The sequence below is a fragment of the Amblyomma maculatum genome, chromosome 4 (assembly GCF_055883805.1).
Source record: "Amblyomma maculatum isolate TAMU_Amacu chromosome 4, ASM5588380v1, whole genome shotgun sequence".
Classification (NCBI taxonomy): Eukaryota; Metazoa; Arthropoda; class Arachnida; order Ixodida; family Ixodidae; genus Amblyomma; species Amblyomma maculatum.
The window spans coordinates 122,465,133-122,485,104 of NC_139347.1; positions in this window are offsets into that span (position 1 = coordinate 122,465,133).

Below are 19,972 nucleotides of genomic sequence, written 5' to 3' on the forward strand. Positions count from 1 at the left end.
CCTCACAATGCCCCAACCAAGCGTAAGGCTACGGAACATCAAACCCCACATCAAACGACAAACAAAAATAATTCAGACCTCCTCACTTCTCTGGCTCTTCTCGAGCAAAAACTAGCCGAAAAGTTCGAAGCAATGGCCCAAAGCACAAATTCATGGGACACTGACCTCAGCACTCTGTGGACAGCGATCGAGGAGCAGCAATCTTCCCAAGCGAAAATCGTAGGCCAACTCCAGTCCAAGCTCAATCACATCATAGTCTCACAACAAAACATGAACTACCCCACTTTCAAGCTACCTAACGATGGCAGGAAACCGCAAAGAAATTATAGTGTGCCAGTGCAATTGCAAGAGTTTTCGCTCCAAGCGGAGCAGCCTGCAACTCCACATTCAATCTCTGTTCGAGGCCGAAATACCTACAGTCATCGCACTACAAGAAACGTATGCTGACGTTAGACTCCTCAACTACACCCACATACCAACAAACACAGCCGTGCCTAAAGTAGTTACATTGGTACACCGCAACTACACCTGCTAAAGATCACCCGATGGAATTAGAAGACATCGACTGTCATCTCATTGAACTGCTGCCCCGAATCAAAATGAGCCCCAGTCTCTTTATTTTAAACATTTACAGTCACCCTAAGGGTATTGCGGCTTCCCTCGTGACAGCACTTCGAAAAACATTGCAGATCAGCACACACCACCCGCTGATTGTGGTAGGTGACTTCAACGCTCGACACGCCAGTTGGGGCTACACATCAAGTTGCTGCCAGGAATCCCAACTCTGGGCGTTCCAACAAAACGAAGGCTTTACACTGATGAACGAACCGCAGCAACATACGCGTATTGGCAATAGTGTGCGGCGAAACACTACACCTGATCTTACTTTTACAAAACATCTCACACAATGCCAGTGGTGGAACACGCAGACATCATTAGGCAGCGACAACTACATTATCCAAACTTCCTTCTCTCTAAGCTCCATCACTCCATATGTGAAAAAGCACCCTAAAATAAAAACTGGGACAAGTTTCGAAACCTCCGAAAAGATGCCCCCACTCAAATAGATCACCCGTAAAGTGGGTCTATGACCTAACCCGCGACATAGCCATGGCCACGTCGGAGGTCCCAAACACCAGAGTCGGACGTCACTGATATCCACCTTCTACATATGTGGGAGGCACACAAAAGCAATGGCTCAAAACGAAGCATGACCGATCCCTGAAAAGGAGCATCTCAGCCTTGATTACGGACATAGAGGCACATGTAGCGCAACTAACCCGACAACAGTGGGGACAAGTGTGCGACCGTATGTAAGGCAACCTCGGTCTTCGAGACACGCGGAAGCTGCTGAGGCGCCTTCTAGAACCTAATCATACAAAAAGCTCTAAACACCGTAGCGTACCTCGCACGAATTATCCACAGCTTAAAGATGGATGATGACATTTTAATACAAACCCTAAAAGCCAAGTACCTCACAACTACGCCACGAACTATACTCCCTTCATACACGGGCAAGCCCAACCCCGAACTCGATGCAGATATAGCGACATGGGACGTTCGAGCAGCAATGCATAAACTTCGCACTATGTACGCCCCGGGAGTAGATGGGATAACAAACAAAGCTCTTCGCAACCTCGATGACTATTCTGTCCAAGCCGTGACAGACGTGTTCAACAAGCATTGCAAGGCTGGTACTCACCCCCCGGAATGGACACACGCAAGAGTCAGCTTCATTTCCAAACCAGGCAAACCACTAGACATAACCAACCTCCAACCAATCTTTCTCACATCGTGCATGGGCAAACTTTTCGAGCATGCAATCCTTAACAGATTACACAGCCACTTGTATACTCGCAATCTCTTCCCACACACGATGCTGGGATTCAGAAGTCACTTATCCACGCAAGACATCATGCTTCAAAATTCCGAAGAAATTCTATATCCGCAGCATCGAAACCGCACGAGAACCTTATTGGCTCTGGGCCTCACCAAAGCATTTGATAATAAACAACATTACTCAATTCTTGACGCCCTCTCTAGCCTAGGGGTAGAAGAATGCACCCACTCATATATCGACGCCTTTCTCCGCGACCGCACCGCGGAACTCAAACTCGGTCCTACACAATCCCCAACATTCTCTCTAGGCAATCGCAGAACACTCAAGGGATCAGTACTCTCCCCCCTACTATTTAACATCACCCTCATCCCGATGGGCCACAAACTAACACAAATCCCAAACCTCTCCCACATCCTCTATGCGGATGACATTATCCTGTGAACACCCACGGGAAATGTAGGAAACATAGAGGGCACTCTTCAAGCAGGAGCGGACGTATGGCAACGCACGCAGCAACCATCGACCTAGCGTGCCCCCCACTAAATTGGAATTCCTGTCGTTCCACCCAAACCGCAGCCTTACCAAACAAAAACATCCCTCCATACACATCACCATAGATGGGCTTTATGTACCCGAGGTGAGCACAATTCCAGTTCTGGGAATGTTCCTGCAAAACGTTGGACTCAACAGAGAATCCTGAAACTGACTACCGCGACCCATCAATCTATCAGACTCATCACACGAATAGCGAACAAGCACAGAGGCATTCGAGAGCACGATCTCCGGCGCCTTCTACAGGCATTCGTCATCAGCCGAATGGTCTATTCACTCCCGTATCTCCATCTTACAAAGGCAGAAACGAAGAAAGTAGACGGACTCATTCGTCAGGCACATAAAACAGCACTTCACCTCCCGAAACATACTTCTACCACACGCCCCCTAAACATGGGAGTACACAACACTATCTAAGAACTAGTGGAAGCTCACCGTACTGCCCAGTTCAACAGACGTTCCTCCACAGAAACGGGCAGGTTCATTTTCACAGCGCTAAAATTCCAGCCAATTGGCCCACCTATTGAAAACTGTCACCTAGTCCCCCAACACATCCGGGATAACCTTGCCGTACAACCCCCTACCTAAAATATGCACCTTGCTCACCACAAGGCACAACGAGAAGCTCGAGCCAAAGCGTTAAATTAGGCACGCGCGACGGACACCACAGCGGACTGCGTAGACGCGGCAGAATACAGTCACCCCACGGCATATGTCATCGGTGTGATTTCTTATAACTTCAGTCACATAGTCTCTGCCTCTGTCAAAGCAAAAACGTCGACAGAAGCCGGAGAGGCAGCCATAGCGCTAGCTATCTCGTCTTCGACTGCCACACTCATTTCCAGCGATTCTAAAGCGGCTATTCAAAATTTTACAAGAGGGAAAATACACCCAGTCGCCCATCAAATCTAACCTCTGGTTCCACAGCTCCCCGACCCATTCACATCGTCTGGGTAAAAGGCCATGCAGGCAGCCCCAGTAACGAGGCAGCCCACTCAACTGCTCGAGCGCATATCAACTGAGCGGGGCATACGAAGACTGGCGAAGCAGGCGGGACAGACCTCACCTATCATGACATAACATTTTACTACCGAGTACCACGAATCTAATATCCCTCACCTCACACCTCTCTCTCTAAGCCCCAACAAATAATCTGGCGACAGCTAAAGCTGAAGCCAAAACCTTTCCCTCCCACCGCCGCTGTACGCAGGCTCGAGGTCAGCGCATCTCCCAGCAAGCTGCGTTACGGCCGTTCAACTCCGCGGCTGTGGGGGCAATACTCTACACGCTACCGCTCGTCACACTGCGCAAACCACGCTGGAAGAAGCTGACGGTCGAGCATCACAAGGCGCTCCGCATTTGCCTAGGCCTTCCTCAGAACTCTCAATGCGCAGCTACTTTGGCCGAGGCAGGTGCGTGGCCGTCACAACTTCAGGCCACGCGGCGGGCGCTCAGACACATCGATCGCCTGCAGCGCGCAGAGGACTGCGGCCCGCTATTGCATCGGTTGCGACATCATCGCCACTCGCGCATAGGAGCGGCGCTACTCGAGTACGAGCAGCTCACCAATGCAACGCCAACCTACGATCTCTTCTCGCTCTGGCCCGCTGCTACGGAGGTTCAGCGAGAGATTGTCGGCATCGCGGGAAAACGCACCACACCGCTCTGTGTAGTGCAGCAGCTGACCAGAGCCGTCATCTACAAGGAACTCTAACACCCCCTCCTCGTTTACACCGATGGCTCCGTGGCTAGCAGCGGCGGCTACCATCTCCACCCTGCAACTGCACAGACAGCTGCACCTGTCATTCCTGGGGTCATCCACCACGGCGGAGCAGCTGGGCCTAGGCCTAGGCCTAGATCTACTGCTTGAACTGACTCCGCCGCCACCCAGGTGTGCAGTGCTAAGTGACGCCCGCGCTGCCCTCAGCCGCCTTCGAAACCCCGGCCGGGAGCTCCGCTGCTGTGTCAGCTTCGCGCGCGTCTCGAGCGCTTGGCGCAGTGCTGCTGCGCTATACGGGCACAGTGGATCCCCGGGAATTGCGGCATAGAAGGCAACAAACGTGCCGACGAGCTCGCGACCGCAGCATATGAACTGCCTCCTAGCGACGGGCAACTCGCTTTGGAGGACGTGCGTGCGGTAATCCTCGACCACCTCTGGACGCAGCACTCCGACCCACGCTCGCAAGAGGTGAGCGCATTCACAGTGTCAGCGGCCGCTCGCTAACTCGGCTGCACCGCGCAATGATCCTCCGAGCACGCATTGGATGTGTGTGGCCTGGGGAACGACGGATGCGCCACGGACTTGCACCAGTGACATGTGTTACGGCTGTGGCGCGGTAGAAACTCTTGAACATCTTCTACTGTACTGCGCCGCGCTAGCCGAACCACGACGTTAGTTGCTGGCGGCTTACAGAGCGCCGGGGGCAATCGCGGACAGCATAGCTGTGCGCCTGTGGCAGCCGGGCAGTGCGCGCGTTCGCGAGCGAACACACGTTAGCATGTGTAAATATATCGAACAGGCGCGCTTGATGAACTTCCTATTTTACCTCGCCAGATAGTGCGCGCTGTGACTGAACGTTCCGCGTGTGCTATTTTGGACAATAACGGCCGGTCGCCCACGACGACCGTAAGTGTTTTGTATAGTGTGCAAGTACGTGCGTACTGAACAGTTTCCTGGACGAGCTAATGCGGAGGCCCGCCCGATGTGCCGAGTGCTGAGTCACCTAAGACCTTTGCGGGTGGGCCTCAAGCAAACTACTGTATACTGTACCATTGTGTATATATTTCTTTTACTTTTACCTACCCTTTTCTTTCTCGCTATCGTTCACCTCTTTGATTTCCTCTACCTCTTCCTCGCGATCCCTTTATTTTGCGCCGCTCCAGTTCAGGTGCTTCAGATACCAGATAGCAGATCACCTCTTTGATTTCCTCTACCTCTTCCTCGCGATCCCTTTATTTTGCGCCGCTCCAGTTCAGGTGCTTCAGATACCAGATAGCAGATACCGGGGCTGGCAAACATCTTTTCTTTCCTTTTGTATATACAATAAATAACCACCACCACCACCTTTTCCTCCCCAGCTTGGTTGCCCTTGGCACACCCGGGCCGGTACGACCCCACATGCTCTCTATGTGGCGCACCTAGGGCCACCTTCAATCACATAATGCTTCTATGCGAAGATTTGAAGAGACCGCCCCAACGGGGCCTCACGGACCAAGATGGTTGGGAGATCGCGGTCTTCGGCTCGGACCCAGCAGGCCAAATGATGCTGGTTGACTGGGCTGAAGCGGTCGCTGCCAGGCACGGCCTGACAGACACCAGCCGGGATCAGGAGCCACCTCAACCTTTGTAATGTACCCTGGTTCCCACAATAAATGTTTTACCACCGCCCCCATGTGCCTCTAGCGTCATAAAAAGAAAGGAAATATATCAAGGGAAAGAAAGGCTCTCTAAGAAAGTTGAGCGAATACAAACGCCGCTCTTCATTCTTGAAATAGCAAGGACATATTCTAGCACAATTCAATGGGAAGATGGGCGTCTAAAATTATTGATTGATCTAATGCAAATCACGTAATGATACATTATGCACATATATACAGGCATATTTTAAAAAGAGATTCAGGTCACTCTAAAATGCACGATAAAATAACGAACATTCGAATTTCAGCCCCTGCAATAAAAAGAACTTGCTGTATTCTTTCCAGCACAGTTGTGAACTGAATTAGTCTCTAGAAAAGGTGCTTTGTGAATTTATAGCAATAATTTTAAACACACTCGACAGGAGAAGGAATCAACATTTACTAGGCCCGAAATAATTCGGTGGTGCATGCTTGCAACAGACGGGGTGGTTCCCTAGTTGCGGGACCCATATGTTCCCAGCTGCTCCTGGCCCCTGTCCGTCAGTGCGTGCTAGATGGATAGGGCGGGGTTGGATAACAAGGTCTCCCATCGCTCAAGGGGTTGGGGATTGGGGGTTTTTGCGGGAGGGGAGAAGGAATTTTGAGTTTTTTGCAGTCTGCCAAAACGTGCGGCAGGGTGCCTTTTTCTTTTTTTGCGAAAAGGATAGAGAAAATTGTGTTCTGAGGGTACATGCGGTTCATCAGTACGAGATGCGCAAGCGACCCCGCTTGTGCTCGACGCAGGACCGTCTGTTGTTGCCTGGTGAGTTTGGGGTGCGGTTCTGTCAGTCTGTACCTTTCCTCTAGGTACAGACGGGTTATGTCCCAAAAGCTGGTAACCGGATGCGGTAGCTCTTCCGGCTCGTGCTCGCCCCAGATTGACATTTCTCGGGCATGGCAGTCTGCGACGACGTTGCCTGCTACCTGCGAGTGAGCCGGGACCCAGAAAATTTCGCCCCCCTGGGGTTCTTTAACGTGCGCTGACATCGCACAGCACACGTGCGCCTAGCTTGTCACCTGCACCGAAAAGCGGCCGCCGAGGCCTGGATTCGATCCCGCGTCCTTGGATACAGTAGTCGAGTGCACTAACCACTGCGCCACCCTGGCTGGCAGAGACTTAAAACAATATTTAAATAATTCATTCACAGGGAGGGAAAGGCGCAGTACCTGTCGCACTTGTTTCTGTGGACATTTGCACCGCGTCGTAAGGGAAGGGAGTAAAAAGCGCGCTGTCTCACTTCTGTTCTGTGGACACCTCAACCGCGCCGCAAGGGAAGGGAGGAATATGGGAGTGAAAGTGGAAAGAGAGAAAGGAGAGCCGTAGTGGAGGGCTACGGAGTAATTTCGACAACATGGGGATCTTTAACGTGCGCTGACATCACACAGCACACGGACGCCTCTTCGTTTCGACTCCATCGAAACGCAGCCGCCGCGTTTGGGATCGAACCCGGGTACTCCAGCACAGTAGTCGGTTGTCTTTCCACTGCACCATCGCGGTGATCGTTAGAGACTTCCTGACGGGTAGAAAGCCTGCATGAAGTTCCAAACGCTGGAATCTCCCCACCTCTCCCCAATTGCGCTAGTGAGAAGAGTGCGCCCCAAGGATCCGTACTGTCTCCCCGATTCTTCAACGTGGCTAAGAGGGAACTAGATGAACAATTGGCAAAGGTGGTTGCACAATTTTATTTGCATCAGAAATAAACCTCCTCACTGACACTTTCGACAGACTTGCAAGCAACGTGCCCCAACTATCTGCGGGGCAGAATCGGTCATCGAGCGATCAGCATAATTCGTTCGAGTGGCCACCCGATGAAACAACTCAGGAAGAAGACCTAATCAGACACACGATCGTGTGGATACCCGGACACACCGGGGTAAGGGGAAACCAGAGGGCGCAGGAGATAGCTCGAGGTTACACTCAATACTGGGCATCCAACACGTGCGACCCTCTGGACAACGACCCCTTACATCAAGAGTACTCGAAATCCTAGACTACTACAAAGGATGCAGAATGCGGTATCCACCTCCGCACAGATCCCTCAGCAAGGAGGACTCCGTCACGTAGACGCGTGGAGGCAGCTACAGACAGGTTCCTTCCCGAACCTACACACACTACACAAAATGTACCCCACACAATACACAAACATGCCCATGATGCTTAGAGACACCCACGCTATATCACACGTCGTGGGAATGACAGGGAATTGCAGTAGCGCCTATCATAACAAACACGAGTGTGGAGCAGTGGGAGGGAATGCTCTTCAGCGACCGGCGGGAAGACCAAGGTCTGATTCGACGTCCCAGCTGGCGGCGGCATCCTGCGGGACCCTGGAATAAGGGCGGACGACCACCGCTACGGAAGATAGCAGACATCTAACCAGCACAAACTCTATAGATGAAATAAATATTTATTCTCTCTCTCTCTCCCCGCCCCCGACAGGCGTGCCGGGAAAGACGGGGAGTCATGCACCAGCAGATTAGAGGCTGGCAGGTAGCCCTTGGCTTGCTGCGGCTTCTTCCACCAGATGGACGGTGTGGTGCTGGATCGCAGGATCCGCGCTTTATAGCAGGGTATCTCATGCTTCCCCACTGGTTATATGTTGTCCTATCCCTGGAGATTGTGGGCACTCCCAAATTATGTGGTCGAAGGTCCCTCTCGCGAATAAAATGTAACATATATGCGTATGATAACATCCTTTGGGTCAATCAGAGAAGTGACTCGGCCCTCGAAAACCTGCTCCAGGTCACCACCAACATCATAATCAATTACGCGGTCGAGAGCGGCCTAGCGTGCTCGCCGCAGAAATCGGAATTGTGTTTACACAATCCGAAGCACTTAAGGTGGGAAGCATCGCCGAAGATCGTGAAGGGTAAGGACGTACGAATGGTCGAGCAAATCAGAATTTGAGGCGTGATTGTCTAGTCACACGGGCATAACGACGAAACTATCATTAGGCTGGAGAATCACGCGATGCAGACACTGAGCATAATTAGGCGCGTTGCAGCAATGGCTGAGGGTTAGAGGAAAATTTTTACTTAAGCTGCTACAGGAATACGTTTTATCCGGGTGAATTACGCAACCCCATGTCTAGATTTAAAATTGGTGACGAAAGAAAAGGTTAGTCTCCTATGAGAAACTGAATAAAAAGAGCTCTGGGACTGCCCATGTGCACGTCCACAGTGAGACCCATTGCTCAAAGCTTGACCAACACATGAAAAATACTAGGAGAAGCAGTACAAGCCTCGACAATTGAGCGACAGCATTAGGAGGACAGGAATTGTCATTGTGACCAAAGTTGGATTAAATCTAGACAGTGGCCTGAGGGCAAATGCGGAGGTCGATAGGGAAGTTGGAGAAAGTCTGATTATTCCCCCCCCCCCCCCCCCCCCCCGCTGCCAGAAAATAATGCACCCGGAATATAACAGATAGGAGGAAAAACGAGCAGGAGCTGCTTTAAAAATTAGATTCGGCGAAATTTCGGAGCATGTGGCCTATGTAGATGCGTCGCGAAGTGGTGGTGGTTTAGCAGTTGCCACAATCATCAGCGGACGGAACAATCCCGTGACAGCTGGCAGTTTTCGCGGGCGGAGCACAGAAGTAGCAGGGGAAATTGCGATCGCGTTAGCTTGCGTCGGAACGGAAGCGAAGTTTGTCGTCAATGACAGCAAAACTTCCATACAAAGTATTAGCAAGAGAAGGATCTCTCTATTAGCAGCCAGAATCCTAGGCCAGAGAAGCCTGGATACCAAACTTCAAATAATTTGGATTCCGCGCAAGATGTCTTCCCCGGCACGAGGCGGCACGCGAACTGGCTTGATATCTGTACCACAGAAGCGCAACAGGGTCCCTCGATGACCGAGGGAGTGGAGAGCGCATGCTCGGGACACCGCGCAGCATTATAGATTGGATCGTAGATTGGTAAACTCGTCAGACCCAAAAATTAGAGGGTCTCTTAGATGTCTAAAGAGAAGAATGACGAAAGCCTACCTATCCTGTCTTATCATTTGCCTATCATTGTTTGCCTTTAATCGGCAGTCGTTGCAGTGCTACATGCAATTATGATTGGTTTTACAGGAAAGGAAGGAGGAGGAAACAACTTTATTTAACGCACTACTAAGCTTCAAGAATGTCCTGGGTCACCAAGGCCAGCTGGTCAGATGCTAACCAAGCCCGCCACGTTGGGTGAGAAAAGGGTGGAAAGTGGGGTGACTGAATTGCGACAGGGCATGAAAACATGCTATACTCTAAGTTCGCATAATGTTCATAGCAATTTTGGCCTGCTGGGGAATATCTGATTCGGTATAGAAACGACCTGGCAGGAGTAAGCAGTATATTTAGTTGTATGCGTCTAAGAATGTGTATTTGCGTGGTAGCGAGAGATTTATCAGGAAGAGGAAGTATACAGGAAAGGAAAGGCGCAGTATCTGTCACGCTTTCTCCAACAAGTGTGCGTTTGGACAGTACACACCCGCTAGATCATACGAGGATAGGCAACAGCGTGAGCATAGACACCTCTCCAGACCTCACATTTGTGAATGGTATCAGGGATGCAAAGTGGGTAAACACGGGACAGCCACTGGGAAGTGATCACTATATCCTTTCCACGATATTTAGTGCTGCTACGCACAAAGACAAGGTGAAAGGAACTCGAGTGACGGACTGGGACCGATTTCGGGAAGTCAGGAATGATACAGTGACAGGGGAAATCGAGGACTTAGGAGCCTGGGTTGAGGCACTCAAGCAGGCCGTGAAGAGTACCACAAAAGAGGTTCCAGCGGAGGAGGAGGGCTCTACGGCTGACTCCAGATTGTTACACATGTGGGAAGCACATGCGAGTCTCCTTCGAAGGTGGAGGAAACAAAGGCATAATGGTGTGCTCCGTAGAAAGATGGCCAAGTTAGAACGAGAAATCGAAACGTACACATTGGAGTTGCAGTGCAAACAGTGGGGGCAGATTTGTGACCGGATGAATGGGCAATTCGGATGCAAAAAAACATGGCAGTTGTTGAGGCACCTTTTAGACCCGACGGCAACCAAATCTGCGCAGAAGGGGCAAATGGCTAGGTTAGTGCATCGGTATCAAGGCACGACTGGGGAGTTTATACATGAACTCCGAAGACGTTACATAAACGCAGAGGCGGGCGGTTGCTTGCCGGATTACTCGGGAGAGGAAAACCTTGAATTAGATGCAGACTTTACGGTGGCGGAGGTGTAGTTTGCAATGGGTCAGCTTCGTACCACGTCAGCAGCGGGTCCGGACGGGGTTACTAATAAGATGCTGAGGAACCTGGATTTCAAGTCAGTAGGGGCACTCACGAATTTGATGAATAAATTTTGGGTGGCCGGGGAGATTCCGCCAGAGTGGAAGCATGCTAGGATTACATTTATTCCTAAAGCAGGGAAGAAGCTCTGCATTGAGAATCTGCGTCCCATCTCGCTAACGTCGTGTTTAGCCAAATTGATGGAGCATGTGGTCCTGAACAGGCTTCAGGGTTATGTAGAGGACAAGAAGCTGATACCTGAAACAATGATTGGTTTCAGGGCTAATTTATCAACGCAAGACGTCATGATACAGCTAAAAAAAGACGTGGTTGATCCTGGGTACGGCACGGGCACCAATGCTATCTTGGGGCTCGACCTAACTAAGGCCTTTGACAATGTTACCCATGAGGCAATATTGAGGAACCTATCGGACATAAGACCGGGGGGTAGAACCTTCCGGTACATCAGATCGTTTCTGGAGGGTAAAACTGCGGAGATTATAGTCGGAGAAATGAAATCGGATTCCTTCCCATTGGGGGGCAGGGGGACACCGCAAGGGTCGGTATTATCGCCGTTCCTATTTAATCTCGCATTGATCAAGATACCACCCAGGCTGCAAGGGATATCGGGACTTAAACATACATTTTATGCGGATGACATTACTCTTTGGGTAACAAGAGGCAGTGACGCACATTTGGAAGAAACTCTACAGCACGTGGCGGATATTGTTGAGGAGCTAGCAGGGGAAGCAGGACTCTCGTGCTCCCAGCCCAAGTCCGAGCTTTTTGTGCTGAGGGACAAGCCAAGAGGGATACATGCGAGGCACTATGTGCCGCCACCGCCTTTAGAGGCCAAAGTGGGGGGCGTACCGGTCGCTGAGGTCCAAACGATCAGGATCCTGGGTATGTATCTGCAGACTAACAGGAAAAATAACGAGTCCTTGAAAAGGCTTAAAAATACGGTCAATGTTACTGTGAGGCTAATCAGGAGAATCGCTAATCGTAAGAGAGGTGTTAAGGAAAAGGACTTGTGTAAGCTGGTGCAGGCGTTTGTGCTCAGTAGAATAGTGTATGCGACGCCTTATTTGAAGTTGGACGCGACGGAAAAAGGCAAGGCGGAGGCTATGATTAGGCAGGCATATAAAGCGGCCCTTGGGTTGCCTCACAATGCGTCTACCGAAAGGCTGCTGGGATTAGGGGTGCACAACACCCTAGAAGAACTACGGGAGGCGCACTTGGTGATGCAGCTTGGTAGGCTTTCAAAAACAAAAGCAGGAAGGGACATATTGGAAAGGATCGGCATTGGAGTTGACGCTCCAGCTGGTGACACTAAAATTCAGATTAGGCGGGAAATGCACAAGGGCTTGTACATAAAACCTTTGCCCAAGAACATGCATCCAATACATCACGAGGACTGCAGGAAGGCAAGAGCCAAAGCTTTACATGTTAAGTACGGGAAGTACAACGGGGCAGTATATGTAGATGTCACCGAGTATAGGGACAAGGACGCATTTGCAATTGCGGTGGTGGACGGGCGGGGACGCTTGATCGCCTCCGGATCAGTCAAAACCCGCTCCCCAGAAACTGCACAGGAAGCGGCGATAGCACTAGCTATTACTAGTAGTAATGCTGACTTGATCTTCAGCGATTCCAAAACAGCCATCCGAAATTTGGCGAGGGGCAGAATATCTGTCACAGCGGCGCGATTGCTGAATCGGGCCACGGGGCGAGGGACTACGGAGGCGGAAATTGTCTGGGTACCAGCACACTCTGGGAATCCTGGGAACGAGGCGGCTCACATGAATGCTTGAGGTTTCGTCAGCCGAGTAGGTGAGCCGGACGTTCCGGGAAGGTCCACGAGAGATGGGCTGGTATCCTTTCATGACATTACTAATCATTTCAAACTTGAGCGGAGGATTTACCCACCCCCGGACAAGCAATTGGTGAAGGCGCAGGAATGCGTCTGGCGACGATTGCAGACTAGATGTTTCTTCAACCCATACGTGTTGAGCAAAATCTACCCGGACATTCAGCCGGAGTGCAAATGGTGTCAGGAATTGGCAACCTATGACCACATATTATGGAGCTGTAGCATAGCACCGCCACCGGCGGATATTATGCGTGATCCTTCCCTCGAGCAGTGGGAGGCTGTGTTGGCCAGCTCAGACCCGGTCGTCCAGACCAGGGCCGTGGAGTGGGCCACCCAGGTCGCCGTCAGCCATGGGTTGATGGCCATCTAACACGGAATCATCCATACATGCTCTCTGACGAAAATAAAGTTTTTCCATCCATCCATCCATGGACAGTACACCATTGATCCTGTCGCGTGGCGTTGATTGACGCGCGTCGAAGTGTGGGATTGCAGATGGCAGGAACGCTAGACGAGATGACACTTCTGGTTGGTCGCTTCGAATTTGGCGGCTGGTGACGTCACTTCTCTGTCGACCAATAAGATGTGTACAGTTTTTGGTTCTGGCACTCCCCTCATGGAGCTGTGGCGCATAGCCACTTTCGGCGGGGGCACACCCGCCACTGCTTCGGTGGTGCACCACGGCTGTTTCGGCGCGCGTCTTTTCGCCCAGCCCGGGTGATGCAGTGGTAAGACGCCCGACTACTGTGCCGAAGTACCCGGGTTCGAACACGACCGCGGCGGCTGCGTTTTGATGGAGGCAAAACGAAGAGGCGTTCGTGTGCTGTGCGATGTCAGCGCACGTTAAAGATCCCCAGGTGGTTGAAATTACTCCGTAGCCCTCCACTACGGCTGCTCTATCTTTCTTTCTTTCCACTTTCACTCCCACCTTCCTCCCTTCCCTTACGATGCGGTTGAGGTGTCCACAGAAAACAAGTGAGACAGTTACCGTGCCTTTCCCTTCCTATAAATCAATCAATCAGTCTTTCTTTCCGTTTTCCTTTTCTTCTCTCTTTTTTCTTCTGTCTGCACGAGGCACTGGAGGTGGCTCAGCTACAGAGCCATTAGCAGTCCCGTGCATTTTCTTTCTTTTCTTCCTACAGCCACAACAACAACAGTATGAACCATTAAAGGCTTTCGCCTTAAAATTCAACAACAGACAAGCGGTCGCGTGGAGGCCACTGTACGCTTATACGTATCCGCACCAGGTTATGGCACACCACATGTTCCCCAAGACCAGCAGCGATAAGGGATATCTTTGTGGGATGTTATGATCGGGCCTCTAGCCCCGGTTCATGCAGCTCCTGCAGTGGCCGACGACTGGAGCCCTGCGGAACGGGCGAGCGCCTGACGCCCGCTTACAAGCCAGGTGCTGCTTTGAGTGGCACCGACGACAGAGCAGCTGACAGACATTCCGGCGCCTCAACGATTGCCGGCGCCATGAAGATGAGCCTTCCTCTCCCGCCTCTTCGCACCGCGGCGGGAACCCAGCGCGCTCGTTGAAGTTTATTCAATCTTTGTTGATTACGTCTTTTGTTTCCTGGAAATTGTTGCAAAACACTGCTGATACCTACTGTTCTGTATTTGCTTCTGTACGGTGTGTGGTGCAACGTTCGAGGAAGCCCGAATTGAAAGGCGCCGCAGAGACGTCTAAATCGTACCCCTGGCGGGATATGCTTCGTATATGAGTGAGGCGTCTGGTGACGTCATGACCAGTCCTGGTATCACGGCGGGATGTGAAGCCATCACGACGTCAGTTCCGGTTATTAGACATGATCGAATAATCCAGTGACGACGTCACGACTAGTGATGATGTTAAAGTCTCGCGGTATCCCGAGGAATCTCGCGATGAAGAGGACACTTTTCGTGGATGCACGCACGGACAGACACGCTGGTGAGTCATGAGCCGTTAAAGGTTTTCGCCTTAAAACTATACACTTCGAAACATAAACATATAGGCGCAAGCAAATTATCTACAAAGAAATAAAAAACAAAAGCTTTTCTATATTCACCACGAAGAGTGAAAACGCTGGAGCGACCTCTTCTCATTCGTCTCAACAGAGCTGTTTTAGAAGCTGGAGACTCGATCAAGATTCTTAGTAATTTTGTTTCATCTCAGAAGGAATTCGCACTTCGCGTCTGTAAGCTTAATTATTTCCTGTGGTTGGTATTGCCGCAAGCCGTTCGAATCTTTATTTGTTATTTTCTCGACAACTGCAGGAATGCGGCTTTATCACTCTGATTGTGGCATGCTGATCAATTCTGTACTCTTTGTTGGTTCGCACTCGTTGTCACGATGCGCAGCGTTATCAGTTTCTTTGCCGCGCCAGATGCGCCGAGTTGTGTCTCAAAGATTCCGGACATTCAAGTATGTTTCTGCAATGTTGCAGGTTGTACTAGTAACCGTTTCCGGCTTTATCTAGATGTTCCCTCACCGCCATTAAATTGAGCGCTGATGAGGGGAACGGATATTCTTAGTTCGATGAAAGACGAGCACGTTTGCTGTTGTCGCCGCTGCCGATTCGCTTAGTTCCTTTGCGGGCGGAAGTCAGCCCCAATTAGGAGCTTCATTCAAGTTTCATTTCTGTTTTTACCGGGCTTGTCGCTACTACGTGACATCTGGTGGAGGTGCTGCCATTTGAGATCCAGACTACCCCTTAAAGCGAAGATCTCATCACCGTTCCTGTCGCCCTGGGGGACCAGCCTACAGGTCGCCGAACCATTCGCCGGCTTCAAGGTCTCCACCGCGATCAAGGCCTGCTGCCGGCCCCCGTTCGACCTCGGAAGCAGGCCCCGACGTCTAACATGGCCCAGACTATAGTACCGGTCGTAATCCTGCAGCCCCGACAGCCTTCTATTCTCAGCGGCACCGTAGGTCAAGACCCTGAGAACTGGACTGACCATTACGCTAGAGTTGTCACATTTAACGATTGGGATGACACCTTGTAGCTTCAGAACGTATTCTTTGCTCTAGATGGAACAGAACGAATGGGGTATGAAATACGCGAGACTTCGCTAATGACGTGGGAGAGCTTCACTAAGAAACTACTGAAACAGTTCACTAGTGGGGTAAGGAAAGAGCAGAACAGCTCCTTCAGTCTAAGCCCTGCTCCTTAACAAGTCTATCCTCACTTACGTCGAGGAAATGGAGCGCCTCTTCCACCTCGCTAAACCAAGCATAACAGATGACTAGAAGTTAAATTGTTAGTGAGAGGTCGGAAGGAATCGCTTTTTGCAGGCCTTGCAGGAATCTGCGTCAACAGTGGCCGAATTCGAAAAAGCGCCGAGTATCGAGAGGACTATTGAGGCCCGCGTGCGCCAATACAGTCCACCACTTGAAGCAGTGTATGCAAGCCCCTACAATGAATCTCCTACAAGCGGAGACAACCTGCGAGACCTTATCCGCAAGGTTATTCGGGAAGAGCTATGCCGGTTGCTTCCATCTTTCCAACAACCACAGATAGCGACACTTGCAGACGTCGCCGTTGAAGCGCAGCAGACACTCGGCATTGCTCAAGTGACGGCTCTAGTGCAAGAAGCCGCAGCGATGAACTATGTTGCTGCATTACGTCATCATGCCCTACAAAGTGACTTTCCATGTCCCCGTCGCTACCGTCTTATTGCCGAAAGCTGCCACTTGGTCCCCGCTAGCCAAGCCTACGAATGACCTTCTAGCCCAAGGAAATGCGATGCCTGGAGGACGTCTAACAACTGACTACCCTGCTTTCATTGTTCTGAGGCTGAGCACATATTCGGTGACTCTTCGTACAGGCGTACCTGGCCTACGAGGTTTCGCCATCGACGCATTACGGCCACGCCCTAGCGAGCGACCAGAAAAAATCAAATACTTCTTCCGAAGGGGAGAGCACGCGTCGCCAAGGCATCTGTCATGCTCCCCATCATTGTTTAGATCGCGCTTTGCATCGCCAGGACAAACCCAGGTGCGAGGAAGGTCCCCCAGCCCGCGCAGGAGAACCAGGCAGCAAACTTTGGACGTGATGTTCTCAACAACGACAGACCGAAGATCCTCCGTCGACGACGAGAGATGACGACACCGCTTTCACGATGAAACGCCCTATAAAGACTACCTCGACGATCTTGCTCTCAGGCTCTTAAGTGACACCGCCGCTACGCACAACATCAACAACACGACCAGGATGCAAGCCGACACCACAGCCCAGTGAAGTGACAATGGTGTTCCCCTGTTATGACCTCAATAGACGAAGCAGCCGAGATCGGACACCAAGGCCTGCGTGAAATTTGATAACGGGAACAAGCGACTTTGAATTTGCTGCCGACAATCGCATAATCACTGCCCTAGTAGACACCGAAGATCAGGAAAGTAGTGACAACTTGGGATGGCCCGCTGATTCGCTCCGCTGGTGGTAACCTCATTACTCCGTACAGGCGATGAACGGCAAGAGTAACCGTAAATGGGCGTACTTACCCCACGAGCGTCGTCGGTCTACAGCAATGTTCCCGCGACGTGATTCTGGGCATGGATTTCGGAACGAGCATCGGGCGATCATTGAGCTTCGTGCAAAATTCATCAAGCATTCCACGGACAACATCAGACTTCCACGACGACATCGAATAATCAATCGCTCTTGTGCAAGCCATTGTGATCCCGCCGTAAACGAAGACGACAGTCTCAGCACGCCTGCCAAGCACGCGCAGTTCGTTTTACGTGGCAGCAGGACTGATCCGCTGTCCAGTTCCCGCCTGGCTCAGCGGGTCCTGTAAAATATATTTGTGGAGATCCGACAACGAGTCTGTCTGTGATTATTCTCCACAAATTTGGTGACTTTGGGCTTTGCGTTTTCGCTCTCCTGCTACACTGCGCATGCATGAACCGCTTCGCTAGGCCTACCAGTGCCCGGAGCTCGAGACCCCGCCTACTTTCGATCGTATTAGCCATGGCCACGGATTTCCCCACTCATGTAACGCCTCCATCGCTTCACACGGCGTTACCTCATAAGTCCGCGGTCTCCGCTCGACCAGGTCATTGGCGCGCTAACGCATACTTCGGCTACGATTGTTCATGGCGATGGGCACGACGCCCTGCGCTTTCCACCAGCTGACCGCCCTTGCGATCATATTCGGGTGACGTTGATCCAGCGAACTTCTGAAACGGAGCTGCGTCGTCTGCAAGAGCTTCTTATCTCAGAAGGGCTCGGAGATCGCAAGCCTACTGAGCTGTTGCGTCGCGTGACCGCCCTGGCTGGAGAATCTGCTGCTTCACACGACAGCGCACTCCCGCGGGAACTCTTCCTGCAGCGTTTACCACCGCAGGCGTGCATTATCTTGAGCGTGTCTTCATCTCAGACACTAAAATCTCTCACTACGTTCGCAGATAAAGTCATGAACATCGGTTTCCTCTCCGTGGAAAACATTCATCGTCCTCGCGCCTCTCAGTTGCCCAGAGCAGCTGCTGACCATTCCTATGCCCGCCTCACCGATGCTAATGAGGATCTCACTCGGCAAGTAGCGCGGTCTACAGCTGAAGTTGCAGCTCTTCACGCTCGCCGTCTGCATTTCTCATCTCCAGCTCGCCGTACCTGCGCCAGTACTCCTGGCAGCCGTCCTTCGTCCTCCAGGACCTTTTGATGGTACCACCGCCGCTACGGCTCTCGCGCACGCCCTCGCCGCCAGCCCTGCTCCTTCGCGGGAAACGGTCTGGCCGAGCACTGAAGGTGACCTGTGTTCTCGGTGCACGATCCAGTAGCCTCTTCCATGTCACTGACCATATAACGAAAGGCCACTATCCAACCGACATCGGTGCCCAGATCTGTGTCTTTCCGCCTACGTTGGCAGAGCGGCGCCGTCCTTCAGACTTTCCACGTCTTATCGCAGTCAATGTATCTACCATACGAACAGAAGCCGGTGACTCTTGACATCGGACTCCGCGGTACCTTTCGCTGGGTATTTGTCATCGCGGACGTGCGCTCGGCAATCATTGGCGCCGACTTCCTATGGCACTACAGGCTCCTAGTTGACATGCGACAAAACCGCATACTGGATTCTGAAATGAGCCTAGTCGTCCAAGGCGTCTCTTGCCGCGATTCACCACTCTGGCTCCTCCAGGTGCGCAGTACAGTTCCCGACCCTTGGCCCAGCATACAGGCCGGGTTTCTGGACTTCTGACCGCCGTCTGTTCAAGCACCGGTCGCGCACAGCGTGACGCATCATATTGTGACAACTGGACCTCTCGTGTTTGCTCGCGCTCGTCGCCTTCCACTAGATCGCCTCGCTGTGACCAAAAAGAATTCGAACATATGCTGGAGCTTGGTTTCATGCGTCCTTGCTTCAGTCCTTGGACATCGCCTCTCCACATGGTGCCAAAACAGAACGGTGACTATCGCCCTTGTGGCGTATACCGGGCTCTCAACAAGGCCACATTCCCAAACCGCTACCCGATTCCACATATCCAGAATTTTACATCGGCACTTCATGGCTGCAAAATCTTCAGCTAGGTTGATCCCGTGAAAGCATGTCACTAGATTACTGTGGAGCCATCGGATATCCCTAAGATCGCTATTATCAAGCCTTTTGGCTTGATTGAATATCTGAGGATGCCTTTAGGTCTTCGCAATGCGGCCCTGCTTTTTCAGCGCTTTTTGACCAAGTTTTACGTGGTTGACGTGCTGCTTTGCCTATCTTGATGACATTATCGTCCAAAATCATACTGCAGAGGCACACAAGTTCCATCTGCATCATGTCCTCGCAAGGCCCAGCCACTTTGCTCTTGTGCTCAATGCACTGAAAAGCGAGTTTGGCATTTCAAATTTGGACTTTCTCGGGAATGGCGTGAATGCCTATGGCATCCGCCCGTTACCGGCCCGTGTCACCGCCATCACTCAGTTTCTACGGCCCGCCACCATCCTGCAAATGCCCGAATTTCTTGGTCTTGCCAACTATTATCGGCGCATCATTCCTCGCTGCTCTGTAATACTGCCACCTCTTCTCGACTTTCTCTGTGGCTGCAGCAAGCCGACAGCTCTTGTCGCTTGGAG